Source organism: Sapajus apella, unplaced genomic scaffold (genome assembly GCF_009761245.1).
Source record: "Sapajus apella isolate SASKATOON/1434 unplaced genomic scaffold, GSC_monkey_1.0 scaffold1, whole genome shotgun sequence".
NCBI lineage: Eukaryota > Metazoa > Chordata > Mammalia > Primates > Cebidae > Sapajus > Sapajus apella.
In genome coordinates, this window is record NW_022436941.1 from 49,326,327 (window position 1) to 49,332,943 (window position 6,617).

Sequence of the window (6,617 nt, forward strand, 5' to 3'; positions counted from 1 at the left end):
CTAAAACTGCTTTTAAGAGTAATTCCTCATGCAGCTACCTAATTAATGAGAGCAACTCTAATCTGTATCTTGTATCTAATTAAATATGGGCCCCTTCTTTGATTATGTTTTAAAATGTAACTTTCAGGTTTAAACTGACAATGTGCTTCTCTTTCATTGCTTTAGTTTAACTTTGTTTTCCAAGCTGGAAGAAGTGAACATGTTTTCTAAAACTGGCACCTTTGATTGACAGACAAAAAAAAAACAGATTATCAATCTTCTACTGGGCTTATTTTATCTTTATAACAATAACTGCAGAATAACTGATAGTCTTCCACCAGTGATTTACTACAGAAATAGAGAAACACAAGTATACATGTATGTGGTTAGGATTTCTTGGGGCAGTTTTCCAGAAATGTGATAAGAATAAAAGTGGTTTCCTCTGGATATACTTCCTGGGTTGAAAGATAACAAAAGCAGATCCTAAAATCATCACTTTACCTTTCCTACCAATATTTTGTAAAATAAACAATCCTGGAATTATACTTTCTTCAGTGTTTTAGTGATTAATAAAAACCCTCTCTGAGCAAAGCTATAATTAACAATAAACTGGAATGTAGGTCCCAAGAGGGTAGAGATTTTATATGATCTGTCTGCTGTCATGTATCCAGTGCATAGAGCAGTGCCTGGCACATAATAGATGCTCAATAAAGTATGTGTTGAGTGAAAAGGATAAGGGAATTAAGCAGAGGTTCTGGCAGAGGGAGCACCGTCACAGCCAGACAAGATCACAGAAAGCTTTCATATGAGTATTCATTAGGGAAGTCTTCAATCAGTATCTCTTTTGGCACTCAAACATTGCCAATCTCACTGTTATCTTTTCCCTCAAAAAAGCCATACTCTTCAATGTTTATGGTAGTATACTGCCTTAAGAAGTAAATTATAAGTAACAGCTAAACAGTTCTAAAATTAAGGCAATCTAAATTAGAATAGCTTCAAATTAATTCAAAGTAAACGTTTCAGAGCCATGAGTACCAACATGGATGTGAGGAAAGAAAAAGCTGCTTTTGTCCTAAGTGACATTAAAAACTATTGAATGACAACTCCAATAAAATTCCTTTTAAAATTTTTCCCTCATACTCAACCAGGCTGTTTGGGACTCTCAGTTGAAGATGCACAATGAGTTCACACAGGAAACTTCACTTCTAAATACATACCAATGATGGATTAAAAAAAATAAGATTGGGGAGTAAAAATGACAGCCAAGGATAAATACGAGCAAATGTTTTTGTAAACCAGAAATGGAGCAAAAATCAAGACACTGGGCAGGTGCAAATAAAAGTCAATTAATAAAATCAACAATTTGAACATAAATGCACTCTAGATAAAATTAACTTCATGAAACAATCTGACAAAGGTATTAAAAGAACATGCTAACAAAGGCCAGAGATCAATAAAGACAAAACTGTCAATAAAAAGAATGAATTCATCAAATATACACAGTCAGAATTGAAATAAGAATAGGTAAAGATGAAAAACATAAAGCCTAAAACTCAAAAAAATAAAGTTACTGCAACTAAAAGACGCAATAAATGGGATAACTTCAAAGTGGGATCAAAGAGCGAGCTAATGAAGGAGTAGTGAAAACTAAGGAACTCGCCTAGAATGTAGTACAGAAAGATACTGCTTAAAATTATGAAATAATATTCTTGCTACAGAAAAGACCTCTAACAAATCTTCCATAAAAAGAGTAAGAAGAAAATAATAAAAGTATATGAAAAGTACTACTGAGAATTTTCCAGAATTAAAGAAATACACAAGCCATTAGGATGAAAGTGCAAACTACTAAGTAGAAAAAATAAGGATGGAATATATAATAATAAATCTAGATCAATATATATATTGTAATGAAACTGAAGAATCTTAAAGTCAAGTAGAAGGGGAAAATACAAATTATCTACATTAGAATAATAGACTTACAATAAACTTACTGGCTACAACAGATGGCAAGAAACAATGAAATGATATTTTCAAGGTGCTAAGGAAGTATAAGTATTAACCTAGAATTTTATACCCTGTCAAACTATTATATTATGCAAGATCATAGTCAAAATAAAGACATTTTAGATATATTACATTTTTATCTAATATTATTAAATTAGAACTCAACAATTAAAAAGCAGCAAAAAAAAAAAAACATATGTTTAAGAAACGTTAAATGCACACCTAAATTAATTCAAAGAATTAAAACAGAAATTACTGGTTAGAATAAAATGACAATGAAAAGTACTATATGTCAAAATTTGTTGGAAAGCAGCTGTAGTGATACTTAAAGGTAAATTCAGACTTAATTGTGTTTACAAAACAAAACTAAAAAGAGAAAATTTAATTTAAAAGCCAAGTAAAGATAAAAATGTAAACATATTAGGTAGAAGAAAATAAATAAGAAGATAAAATATTTATTAGAAAAAAGTTGAGATAATCAACAAAACTAAAAGCTTGTTTTTTGAAAATATCAATAAAATAGATAAAACTTAAACAGAGTTTAAGAAAAAAAGGCACACATTTTTAAAAGGGGAAGTTTTGTATAGGTACAATTGATGTCATTTTTAAAAAATCCTAAAGAGATACAAAAATATATTTACAAATTTGAAAGTGATATATAAGTATATATATTTTCATATACAGATAAAATATGAGTGTGTGTGTGCATGTACGTGTGTGTGTGCCTGAGAGAGAAAAGAGAACACCACAATTAATGGTGTTAGAAATATACAGAAAAAAATAGAATGACCCAGTAATAACTAAATTAGATCCATAATCCAAAATATCTTGGCCCAGAAGAACTCAAGAAGATTGGAAGAATACTGCAGAACATGCCTACTATTCCACATAGAGCAATGATTCATAAAATCTAGGGTACACAGAAATCATCCTGGTAATTACAAATGCAGGTTTTCAGGCCTCATCATGTAAGAGTCTTCTTTTAAAACTTTTGAAAAGCTTTTTTTGTTGTTTTGTTTAGAGGTGGAGTCCTCACTATGTTGCTCAGGCTACAGTGCAGTGATTATTCACAAGCACCATCACAGCACTCTACAGCCTTGAACTACCAGGCTCAAGCAATCCTCCTGCCTTAGCCTACTGAGTAGCTGGGACAACAGGTGTGTGTCACTGTGCCTGGGCTGGAAAAACTTCATTTGTAACAAGCAATCCAGGTTACCATGATCAAGGTGGACTTCAAGCCACATTCTGAGAAACACTGCCTCGGGTCATACGACATGTGGACACACATCTGTCTTTCCTAATTGTGCTGAACACATACCAGAGTTATGTGTATAGGTGTAAAGACATAAATTTTGTGGGCCCCACAAACTTAAAAAGGAAACAGCAACAACAAAAGCAGTATTAGAAAGTCACATGCCCCATTTTTTTTTGAGACGGAGTTTCACTCTTGTTACCCAGGCTGGAGTGCAATGGCGCGATCTCGGCTCACTGCAACCTCCGCGTCCTGGGTTCAGGCAATTCTCCTGCCTCAGCCTCCTGAGTAGCTGGGATTACAGGCACGCGCCACCATGCCCAGCTGATTTTTTGTATTTTTAGTAGAGACGGGGTTTCACCATGTCGACCAGGATGTTCTTGATCTCTTGACCCCGTGATCCACCCGCCTCGGCCTCCCAAAGTACTGGGATTACAGGAGTGAGCCACCGCACCCGGCCTGCCCCATTTTTTTTTTTTAACAGACTTTTTCTGTTGAATAACTATGATTTTCCATAAGTTTTAAAAGCATAATCAATCTCTATTCTCTATGTTAGAAAGCAAAACTAGACCAAATAGGTTACAACTATTCCCCTGAGCCAGCTGGAACCAGTCAGGGTTTAGGAGGTGTGGAAGTTGGAATTGAATATAGTAGAGAGATGCAAAGCTCTAGAACTACTCACCCCTGGCCATGAGCAGCCTCATTGCTAACAAATATAATTTTCTATATTTCTTGTGACATCAAAATGGCTTAAAAGCAAAACTATGGAGTATGTGAAAGTATTAATTTCTTTTTTGACAAACATTAGAGCTGAACAATATAATTTCTTATTGGAGGGCCTTGAACTTTATTGACAGGAACAGGAAAGATTTCTTGTCTAGGTGAATATGCTTATTATTTTCATGATCAAGCATTTATTGTTCTCCATTATAACTGGCACCATCATAAATGCCAGAGATCAAAACAAAAGAAAACAAAACTGTTATGGATTGAACATTTGTGTCATTCCAAAATTCATATGTTGAAACTTTGACCCCCATATTGCGATGGTATTTTGAGATGGGGCTTCTAAGAGGTAATTAGAGTTAGATGAGGTTGGATGAAGTTAGGGAGGTGGGGCTCTCATCATGGGATTAGTGCCCTTGTAAGGCACGGCAGAGAATTTGCTCTCTTTCCTTCTCCAAGTACACACAGAGAAGAAGTCATGTGAATACACAATGAGATAGAGGCCACGTACAAGACAAAAGAAGAGGACTCAGAATAAAATCTACCTTGTAAGTGCCTTGCTCTTGAACTTTCCAGCCTCCAGGACGATGAGAAATAAATTTCTACTGCTTAAGCTACACAGTCTGTGGAATTTTGTTATGGCAGCCTAGCTGTCTAAGACAAAAACAAAACAACCCTTACGAAGTAGTGGTCCCTGTGATCTCAAGGACCCAACAATTGAAAGTCTGGAACAACAATTCAAAAGGTGGCATGATACCAATGAACAAGGGTCAGGCTGGAGGACACAAACAAAATGCCTAGGGAGTGCACAAGAGGAAGTGCTTATCTCTTACGGTGACGGAGATCAGTAGCTATGGGCAGGTTGCTAAGAGGAGCGGATAAACACAATGGGCCTGAAAAGACAAGCAGGATTTTATCAGATTCAGAAGGGTAAGTGGCAGAATAATGTTCTGAAATAACCAAGGTTTTTTCCCCTCTAGTTTTCCTTTTTATCTGTTGTAGTCTCCACCCTTTCAAGCAATAGCAAGATTGAGCAGCATTCACTGCCCAGGGAAGACATCAATTATAAGCATAATGAAGATAAGGAAGAGATCAAAGGCCTGGAAGAATACTGAGCAAGGGCAAAACTTCCCATGCTAGGCCAGAACAGATCTAGAGACCTGTAGGGTCAGAAGGGGAGAGATGAAGAGGAAGCAGAGAGTGAAGAACTTAGGTGAGACTATGCCAACTCCCAGAAAGAATAGACAAACCCCCTGCAGAAGTTTAGGGACCTGTGGTCAGTAAGAACCTATGGCTACTTTTCAGAAATAGTTTCTGGAGTAGAAAGGCTACAATCTGTGTGTGTCTAGGCAGGTGTGCTTGAGACAGGCCCCTTGCCTACCTCCCTAGATGGCTCACTGTCACAAGAGTCCCCAAGGACCTACGTGCAGGCACAGAATAAGGCCAAAGGAGAACAGAATTGACAGATTGTTCATACTACCCAGAAGAATGGGGCTCAATTCATCTGTGAACAAACAGTTATATTCCTCACATATCTCTGTGTGTGGACTGAGGTTCACACCCTCTACAAGAAACTGGGTATTCCAGACAGAAGTAACCTAAATAAAAAACAGAAGGATTGGAGGGCAGAGCATTTGCAAGGAGAACCACACAGAGGCCTAAGAGTGAAGGCTTCTGAATGCCAAATCAACTCAAAAGTTAGAGAGATTCTCTGAAAAGTTGGTCTAATCAACCCCCTCTTCTGCACAAAGCCTGCCAGTGATTTCCTATCTCATTTGGAAAAAAAACCTACTAGGTCCTGGCACATCTCACTAACTTCATCTCCCACAACTCTCCCTCACATTCCAGAACCAGACTCACTTACTGTCCTTAAAATAAACCTCAGGACTATATTTGCTTTCCCCTTTTATCTGGAATGTTATCCCCCAGCTTCGTGCATAGCTGTCTTCCTCATTTCCCTCAGATCTCTGCCCAAATAGTATTTTCTCAGAGACATTTACCTTGACATCTTTATACAAAATAGCTCTGCTTCTAACGCTCTTAATCCTTTTACAACATTACCCTTTTCATTGCAATTAATCTTTGCCTGGTGTGCACCCTTGCCTTGCCCCCCGCTACCACCAAACATAAACAGCATGAGCAGAGGAATTTTGTCTGTATGTTTACTGGCATAAACAAAACGTTGCACAAAGCCCAACACAGAGCAGACACTCAGTAAGTGAGTAAATTGAGGGGACTAGATCTCAAGCTCTGACACTAAAAAATTTGAAAAATCATGCTTTTTAAGTAAACCAACCAATTTCAATTTGAAGTTCATTAAAAATCTTCAGAGAGTGATTGTTTCTGGGATCACCAATAACTCTAACTTTATATGTATAATTGTATACGTGAGGCCTGCATATTAATGTGTGACCAGCACAGTGAGTGACAAGACTGACTGTCGCATGCCACTGAGCAGGTGTCCTTTTTGTATAGTCTTCTTGCTCTCTGTGTTTTCACATGTATACATATAAGTATGTGTGTCTACTATGTGTAAGTACACACACACACACACACAGAGCTCACGGCAATCCTATATTCTCTGATTTTTTTAATCTGAAAGCTTTTCCTGACACAACCACTGTTTGTTTTTTGTGGCAATGCATTCTATGGTGAC

At 36.9% G+C, this 6,617-nt stretch overlaps 1 protein-coding gene across 3 annotated transcripts in view; it reads right to left on the reverse strand.

The window, feature by feature from the left end:
• Positions 1-6,617, reverse strand: part of ADGRV1 (adhesion G protein-coupled receptor V1) — a 565,868-nt gene that overhangs the window by 227,752 nt on the left and 331,499 nt on the right. The gene's annotated exons all lie outside the window — the stretch shown is intronic.